Here is a 7,820-nt window from a genome sequence, read left to right on the forward strand (position 1 = left end):
CTCACCACACCTCAGTGCCTCTCCACGTGACGCTCGGGCCGGTCACCCTAGAAGTCTCTATCTATGACCGCGCATGTTGCAATTATGATCTTTTTGATTAAGACCGAGTAGCTCGCACTATGCCAACTCTGTCGAACTATTATGCGCAACTACTTAGGGAGATAGGTCACATGATAATAACCTAATTTCTTTGAGGGGGCAGCCCCATCCGGCAGCTTGCTGCCCGGGACTGCACGCGTCGCCTCCGTCTTGCACTATCTCTGAGGCCTGGCGCACCCCTTTTCCTCCCTCCCCGGCGGGGGAGGAGCCCAAATTCAAATGCCAACAAGAAAGGAGCGACCGAACAAGGTAAGCTCTGCTCTGATGGAGAGATTTTCCCGATTGCAATACCGTAGTTTGTTTCCTGGACGTTTCTGAGAAATTTATGCATCCTTGGCATTCCAAGGAGAAGCATGCTTCCAATCAATTCTTGTGTATGACGCTCCTAGGGATAAACTGAGGAAAGGTCATGTTTTGACTCAGTCAGCGTATGGTGTTGCTTTTGATTCTTGGCTCTTGAATCCCCCCTCTCCTTTGAATAAGATGTGTGTATGCCTGAGGCTTCAGTCTTGCCGTGTGGGTCTCTAAATTTTGCTCTACTTTCAGGGGACATCTCTTGTCTAATGTTAAGAGGGGTGCAAGTTAGGTGCAACATAACTGGCCCCTCCATCCTTGAACATGCTGTGGCTGGGTCCAATCATGCACATTGCCTCCTCATGCAGTGGAGGCCGGGTGTGCAGAGGAAACCTGACGGGAAGAAGAGAAGGCACACTGGTGCAGTGTTGGCAGTGGGGGAGGAGGGGATGGAAATGTGGAAGAGAAGAGGGGGGGGGGGCATGGGTGTCTCTCAAAAGGATTATTACATCCCACCCTTAGGACACGAGTGCAGGGTGAATTCACCCCACATGTCCATTTTATAGGGTTGATGGCCCCAAAATATGCCTAATTTTAGGTAGGCGCAAGTGACATGCTACATAATTGGCTCTTCTACCCTAGAACATGCTATAAGCCCGATACTAAACTTTGAATGAACAAAAGCTTGCAAGAATGAGGTGGAGATGATTGAGCTTCGGCCTGTGTAGCCATATGTTCTTGGCGTACTTCCATTTTCTCTGCTCCTCTTTTCCGCCTTATCGCTGTGCTACAATGCCACGGCTGTGTTGGTGTGTGGGTTTGGGTCTGTTACCAGGGCTTGCTGGTGAGCAAGGAGGAGTGCAAATAGCCCCTCTTTACACCTATATATGGGACTCACTGTCCGCTCCATCGAAATGGGAAGGCATCATTTCGCTGCAGGAAAAAATGCTTTTCTACTATCTTTGACATGGTATCAATGCCCCAAGGGTCTACTCCAACTCACAGAAAGGTCTAGGAAAGTCACTCTTGGATGAATAAAGTGTGCCTTTTTCAAGTCACAGGGTGTTGAGTTTAAGTTTGTGGATCTCCACTTCAATGGGTTGGGGGATGCCTATTCCCAACGCAGGGAAAAGTGGCAAATTAGATGGGTGAAATTCCATTGTGAAGGTCAAACATAAGGAGCCACCTATTGGTAAGGAAGATTTGGAAGGTAATCACATCAGGACCAAGGTGCCACTTGATCCCACGTCCAAGAGTGTAGGACGTGATCTGGCTGAGGCTGAAGAGGGGAGGACCAGGATGTTGGCCATTGTCCATGATTCAACTGTACTCATCCCCCACATCTAGCTCACAGAGATGGTCTTGAATATTGAAGGATACTATGAGGATCACATCAATTGTTGACCATGCGGATAGAGGAGGGGGAGACAATGCATGATTATGAAGGTAGCTTCAGGTCATTTGTGTAATTAGCATGGAGACCGTTTTGAGGTCAAAGTCTCTACCTTCTACCTCCGTCTGGCACCGCTCAGCTCTGTCAGCCTGTGTGCTCCAATGGGCTGGCTTTGATGCTGCTGCTCTTCTTCCTTGGTGACGACTTGCAGCCACTAGTGAGGCTCTTGTGAATTGCCAAGACCCCCCCAATGGGGGTCTTTATATAGGGCCTACAAGCCCTATATACTGGTAGACCAGGTCCCTGCACCAGAGGCAGGCCCACAAAGTCTATGCCAGACATTTGGCTTTCTCCCATCTTGCAGGACCATATTCAGAATTATAAAGCAGAACAAAAAATTGAATCCTTCTTTCAAATTTTCATGCAAAACTATAAAGCAGAGCATATTCAAAAATTGGAACCCATGTTCCAAGATCGCCCATCTTCCCAAACAATAACTCAAATTGTAAAGCATTTAAAAGTTAAAAATTCTCAAAACACTCTGTGATTGGAGATAGAAGAACTTACATTGTTCAAGGAACAAATCAAAGTTCCAGATTAGTGGTATGCTATGGAGGAGTGCAAAGAATATAACCTTACATATGTATGGCCCATAGCCAAGAATCATAACTTAACTTTTCAAGATATGTCTCTCTCCACTAGCATGCAAAGGTATGCTAATAGAACTTGGCTCTTCTTCTCTCTTGATGTGTTGTCAAGCTGCATGTACAAATCTTTGGGAAGACGTGGTGTATGATTCTATGATGCATCATCAAAACCAAACTATGAGATTTTATACCATCTTATAGGAGGGGCCCCACACGCTTGATGGCCACATGATATGCGTAATTTTATATAGGTGCAAGTTACATGCTACACAATTGGATCTTCTACCCTAGAACGTGCTATAGCCCGATACTAAAACTTTGCATGAGCAAATGGGTGGATATGATTGAGCTTCGGGCTGTGGAGCCATATCTTCTTGGTGTACTTCCATTTCTCTGCTGCTGGATTTTTGCCTTATTCCGTTGTCGTATTGTGCTACAATGCCTAGGCTGTGTTGGTGTGTGGGTTTGGGTCTGTTACCAGGGATTGCTGGTGAGCAAGGAGTGCAAACAGCTCCCCTCTACACCTATACATGGGACTCATTGTCCACTCCATTGAGAGAAAGCAAAACAAAAAGCTGAAGGTTTATCAGTTGAGAAGCCTTGTGTTACAATTTTGTGGTGCTCCGTTTTAGGGCAGCAAGTAAAACGACAGTCTTTTGCTGCCCTGCATTGCTGTCTATTCATTCAGATGTGTGTGCGCTTAAATAGCTAGTGTAATCCATGGGAAGGCATCATTTCGCTGCACGGAAAAATGCATTTCTATTATCTTTGACATGGTATCGAAGCCCAAAGGGTCTACTCCATCAATTGACGGAAGGAGGCCTATCGTGTCTAGGAAAGGGACTAGAATGAATTAAGTGTGCCTTTGTTGAGTTTCAGTTTGTGGATTTCGACTTCTTCAGATTCAATTGGTTCGGAATGCCTAATCCCAACGAAGTGGATGGGAGAAATTCCATTATGGAAGTCAAACATCTGGAGCCACCTACTAGTAAGGTTTGGAAGTTGATCACATCAGGCCCAAGGTGCCACTTGATCCCATGTTCAAGATTGTAGGACATGAGCAGGCTGAGGCTGAAGAGTTTGAGGACCAGGATGTTGGCCATTGTTCATGATTGTTAGGACCACCTCAACCATACTGATCCCCCACATCCAGCTTGCAAAAACGGTCTTTGAGCATGGCATATTGAAGGATATGTGGAGACTGAGAAAGGGGAGCCATTGCATGATAATCTCACCAAGGTGAAGATAGTTAGGGATCAACTTGCTGCAGTTGGTTAGAAGGTGGACACGTGATAAATGGCAATGCCTTCTTTTGAATAATTAGCACGAAGATTGTTGAGAGGTCAAAGTCGCTAGCTTCTACCTCCGTGGCACCTCTCAGCTCTATCAGCCTATGTACCTTCTGACCTTGGATCCTGTAAGTTGGTGCAACCATGTCGATGTAGAAGGCATGCCCTCCCTCCATCAACCAAGTAGCTATATCCCAGATGATGTCTCATTGCATCCTTTGCATCCTGGCCACCATTTGGAAGGCCCTTGCATAATCTTTTGCATTGTGGGTAGCTTCATAGATAGCGTGGGATTGTCTTGAGATCATGATCCATGTAGTTGTGGCTCCTTCTATCAATTCACATCTAATCCAAATAGGGTCCGGTGGGCATACCGCCATGGGTGACCATTTAGAAGAAATAAGTAATCTTTCACGGTTGGCGGCTACTCCACAAGCATGACCAAAATCTAGAGATGGCCTTCTAGGGCATTTACTACTCAATTGAGCGGTGCTCTCTTGAAGGAGTCAAAGACACCCCCTGTGGTGATGACCAAAGTGCGTCGTGTATGGCATCTTTCTCAAATTAGCTTATCTGATAATAGCCCATTCTCAAATGGATCTTCGTAAAATAATTGGCTCCATAGAGCAGAGCACCTTGAAAGCCCTTTCTGAGTGCCCTACTCTAGAAGCCCAAACCACTCACATGGATGCCATTACACCTTGTGAAGTGCCTACAGTACAACCATAAGTGCCACTATGACTCCCTTGACCCAAAGTGACTAGCACTGGTTCAATGGTGTAGTCCCTATCCAATGGCCCACCACTTAGATCTTCCATCACTCAAGAAAGTCCAAGGATCCATCTAATTTAGGTCTTTATGTGTCTCTAAATGGAGAATACCACCTAGCACCAGTCTGTGTGCCTTAAGCAATAGGATATATGGGCTCGATGTAGAAACTCAACCCTCACGGAATCCCTATCTCAGATACTAGCATGGTTAGCTAAGGCACTAAGTAAGCTCGCTTGCTAAGGCTCAGGGATGGTGAGTCTGCATCCGTGTGCCACCCGTTGGGGATGGTGGAGTCTATCATCCACTTGCCTACCCCCCTTACGTGGGAGAGGAATCATGCACATGCCTCTATCTCAATCAGGATGTGGCACCATGCTCCAAAAGATTTGGCTGGTCCAATGTTCTATTGCCCCACATGAAAGCCTTCTAATCATAGACCTTCAAATGCCAGAAAAGAGGTTGCTCTCAAAACTCCTCAAGGCACCAAGGCCTGGTGCAAATAAGTCCCCCAGATAGACATTGCCAAACTTTGTAGAGCTCCTCCCTTTATAGTGAGGGGGGCCTTTGAGAAGATCAAGCCATAAGACTAGTGGCGTTGACCTACATAGGGGGAGGGTGGTGTTGGGGCGGGGGGGGGGGCAGGGGGTTTGGTTCTTGAGAATCGTGCAGGAGATGGAATTGTTTGAGAACCAATCCATTGCCTCCCAAGAGGTGAAGAGTTTGTCTAGGATTCCAAATAAAACATGTCTGAGAATCATGAATGATGTCAACGATGGGACCACAATTGTAAACTCAATACTAGGCTAAGATCTTGTATGCGATATCTAGTAAGGTGACCAAGCATAACTGTCAAATGTCACATCAATCCCCCCCTTTTAAGAATAGAGAAATCCACCCTGTGACTCAAACTGGGGGAGCAAGATGGAGTTAAAGATATCCTAGGAGGAAAGATAAAGGGATGAATGATGTCAGCGATGGGACCACAATTGTAGACTCAATACTGGGCTAAGATCTTGTATGCGATATCCAGTAAGGTGACCAGGCATAACTGTCAAATGTCATATCAGTCCCCCCCTTTTAAGAATAGAGAAATCCACCCTGTGACTCAAACTGGGGGAGCAAGATGGAGTTAAAGATATCCTAGAAGGAAAGATAAAGGGGCTTATAAATGCAATGTGAGAGAAAAGTTTTATGGCATTTTGCAATTTTATGTATTAGGAGAGAAAAGTTGTTTCTTTGAAGTGTAATTTATTTTAAATTTCATGGTTTTAATCTATCTATTATGTGTCTTTTGCCTAAAGGCTTCTCAAGTTTTTCAAAATGAAGGATGATTTGGACAACCTTAATGGTCTCTTTACACTCATCCTTTACATGTGGGGCAACATTATTGATTCCAATTGGATGAGTTCAATTGCATGACTACAAAAGTAAAAGATAAACAAAATGGTAATTTTTCATTACAAACTTTTAAAGCTGAAAACATGAAGTGAACAACTCATTGAAGCATACGATACATGATGTTAACCAAAAGACAAATGTTTTTTTTGTTCAAAAAAACAAATTTGTAAAGAGAACGAGAATAAAATAAGCATAAATTATTAACGATTTTGTCCAAAATCATAGGACTTAAAGTACAAACAAATTGAAGCCGAAGTTATAAGTTTATAAATAAATTATTCAATAAAATTGATATTTCGATTTGGTTCAAGTAGAATGTTTAAGATAAAAATTAGAAACTAACAATGGGCATTTTAAAGAGATGCTAGCATGGGATATATAGGCCATGCAACAAAATATAAAATAATAATGGATATGCTCATTTGCATCCAATAAATAGATGTGGCATTAACTGAATCTAATAATGATCCAAAAATAATATAGATTCGCATATTTTAGGACCTAACATAAACATTGCACACTACACCTAAAATTTTAAAAGTTTGGTTTAGACATTCTATGGGTTTCATATACGTGTTTGAGCTAGTTTGCCCTACAATGTATTCCAATTGGCTTAGCTAAGTCTATGCTAACTAACTTTGGATGCAAGCATGTGATATATAGGTTGCAAGATTTCACAGCCTATATACCAAAAGCTAGCATCTACTCTATGGGGTATATAATCGATATATGCATTATGAAGGCACATATATGGACTACAAATCCCATTTATCAAATACTAGCATATATACTCAATGAATGCAATATCTAAAAATAGCAATGACTACATCTGTGCCAAAATATGAATAATTATATCTACCACCACATGGCATGCTTATGTTTGCATGTCTTCTTTACCTTTTTGTAAAAAACTCACCAAAAGCAAATGATACATCCTATTTTATTTGTTCACCAAGAGAGAGAAAAGAAAATCTTTTGCTAAAACTATGTAGTAATGTGTTTTCTTGTATAATGTCTCCAAAGATCTATGTAAAATAAATAATTTTTCAAAATACATGATAAGAAATTTAAATATTTCTAACAACCTACTCTCTACCATAAGGATATTTCAAACAGTTTATGCAAAATAGAGATATCAACAACAAAGAGATATTAACAAATTGCATAATAAGAAATGTAGATATTTCTAGCTAACCAACTATAAACTTAAGTTGCTCTAGCAAAAGAAAATTTTAATACTATGGAGAAAAGCATGGGGCTCTCAATCATGCCATTAGTGGGTCTTCCAAGTTTCATAGAGATTTTTTATCAACGAATTACCTACTACAAAGGCATGACTTCGTCTTTTATGGAGGCACAAGGTAAATAGCAACCATTGCTAAATTCCAATAATAAAGTTGATAAGCTTTCCTTTTATCTAGTTATAGCAGATCATGAAGATAAATAATGAGCAAGATGATGATTCTAATGGTGTGTATTCAAATTTTTCCTTTCTAAAATTTCTTTGTCAACTATTACTCAGAGTGGGAGTTTTGAACAATTGTAAGTAATGAAGTCTCTATTACAAATTGTATGTGAGGGAAAGCATTCATTAAGGCTTGGAAGCATTCAAGTTACACCTCACTAAAGCATTCAAGTTAGACAAGGAGCAAACCAAAGAGACTTTTTTCACTAGCACAGATTGCACAAGTGTATGAGCCATTTTAGCTTTTTATGTTTAGGAAGGTGCCTATGAAAATATGCAAAAATAATAATTAAGTATTTATGAGAAACATACCTCATGATGAATCAGAAAAATTAAATAGATTTATAAATTTAGAGATGATGCCTTATGCACATAAGAAATTGTTGAGAGGTTGTTCCAACAAACATACCCTAGGAGAGAGAGGATGGTTATAATCAGAATACACAATCTCTATCATCAAGTTC

General features: G+C 41.6%; 1 pseudogene; it reads left to right on the forward strand.

The window, feature by feature from the left end:
• The first annotated feature begins 161 nt into the window (after window positions 1–161).
• On the forward strand, window positions 162–281 carry LOC147889376 (U2 spliceosomal RNA; annotated as a pseudogene).
• Window positions 282–7,820: the final 7,539 nt, after the last annotated feature.

This window comes from Dipteris shenzhenensis, chromosome 20 (genome assembly GCF_047967505.1).
Source record: "Dipteris shenzhenensis isolate YYH24624 ecotype China chromosome 20, Dip_SZ_1.0, whole genome shotgun sequence".
Taxonomy (NCBI): Eukaryota; Viridiplantae; Streptophyta; class Polypodiopsida; order Gleicheniales; family Dipteridaceae; genus Dipteris; species Dipteris shenzhenensis.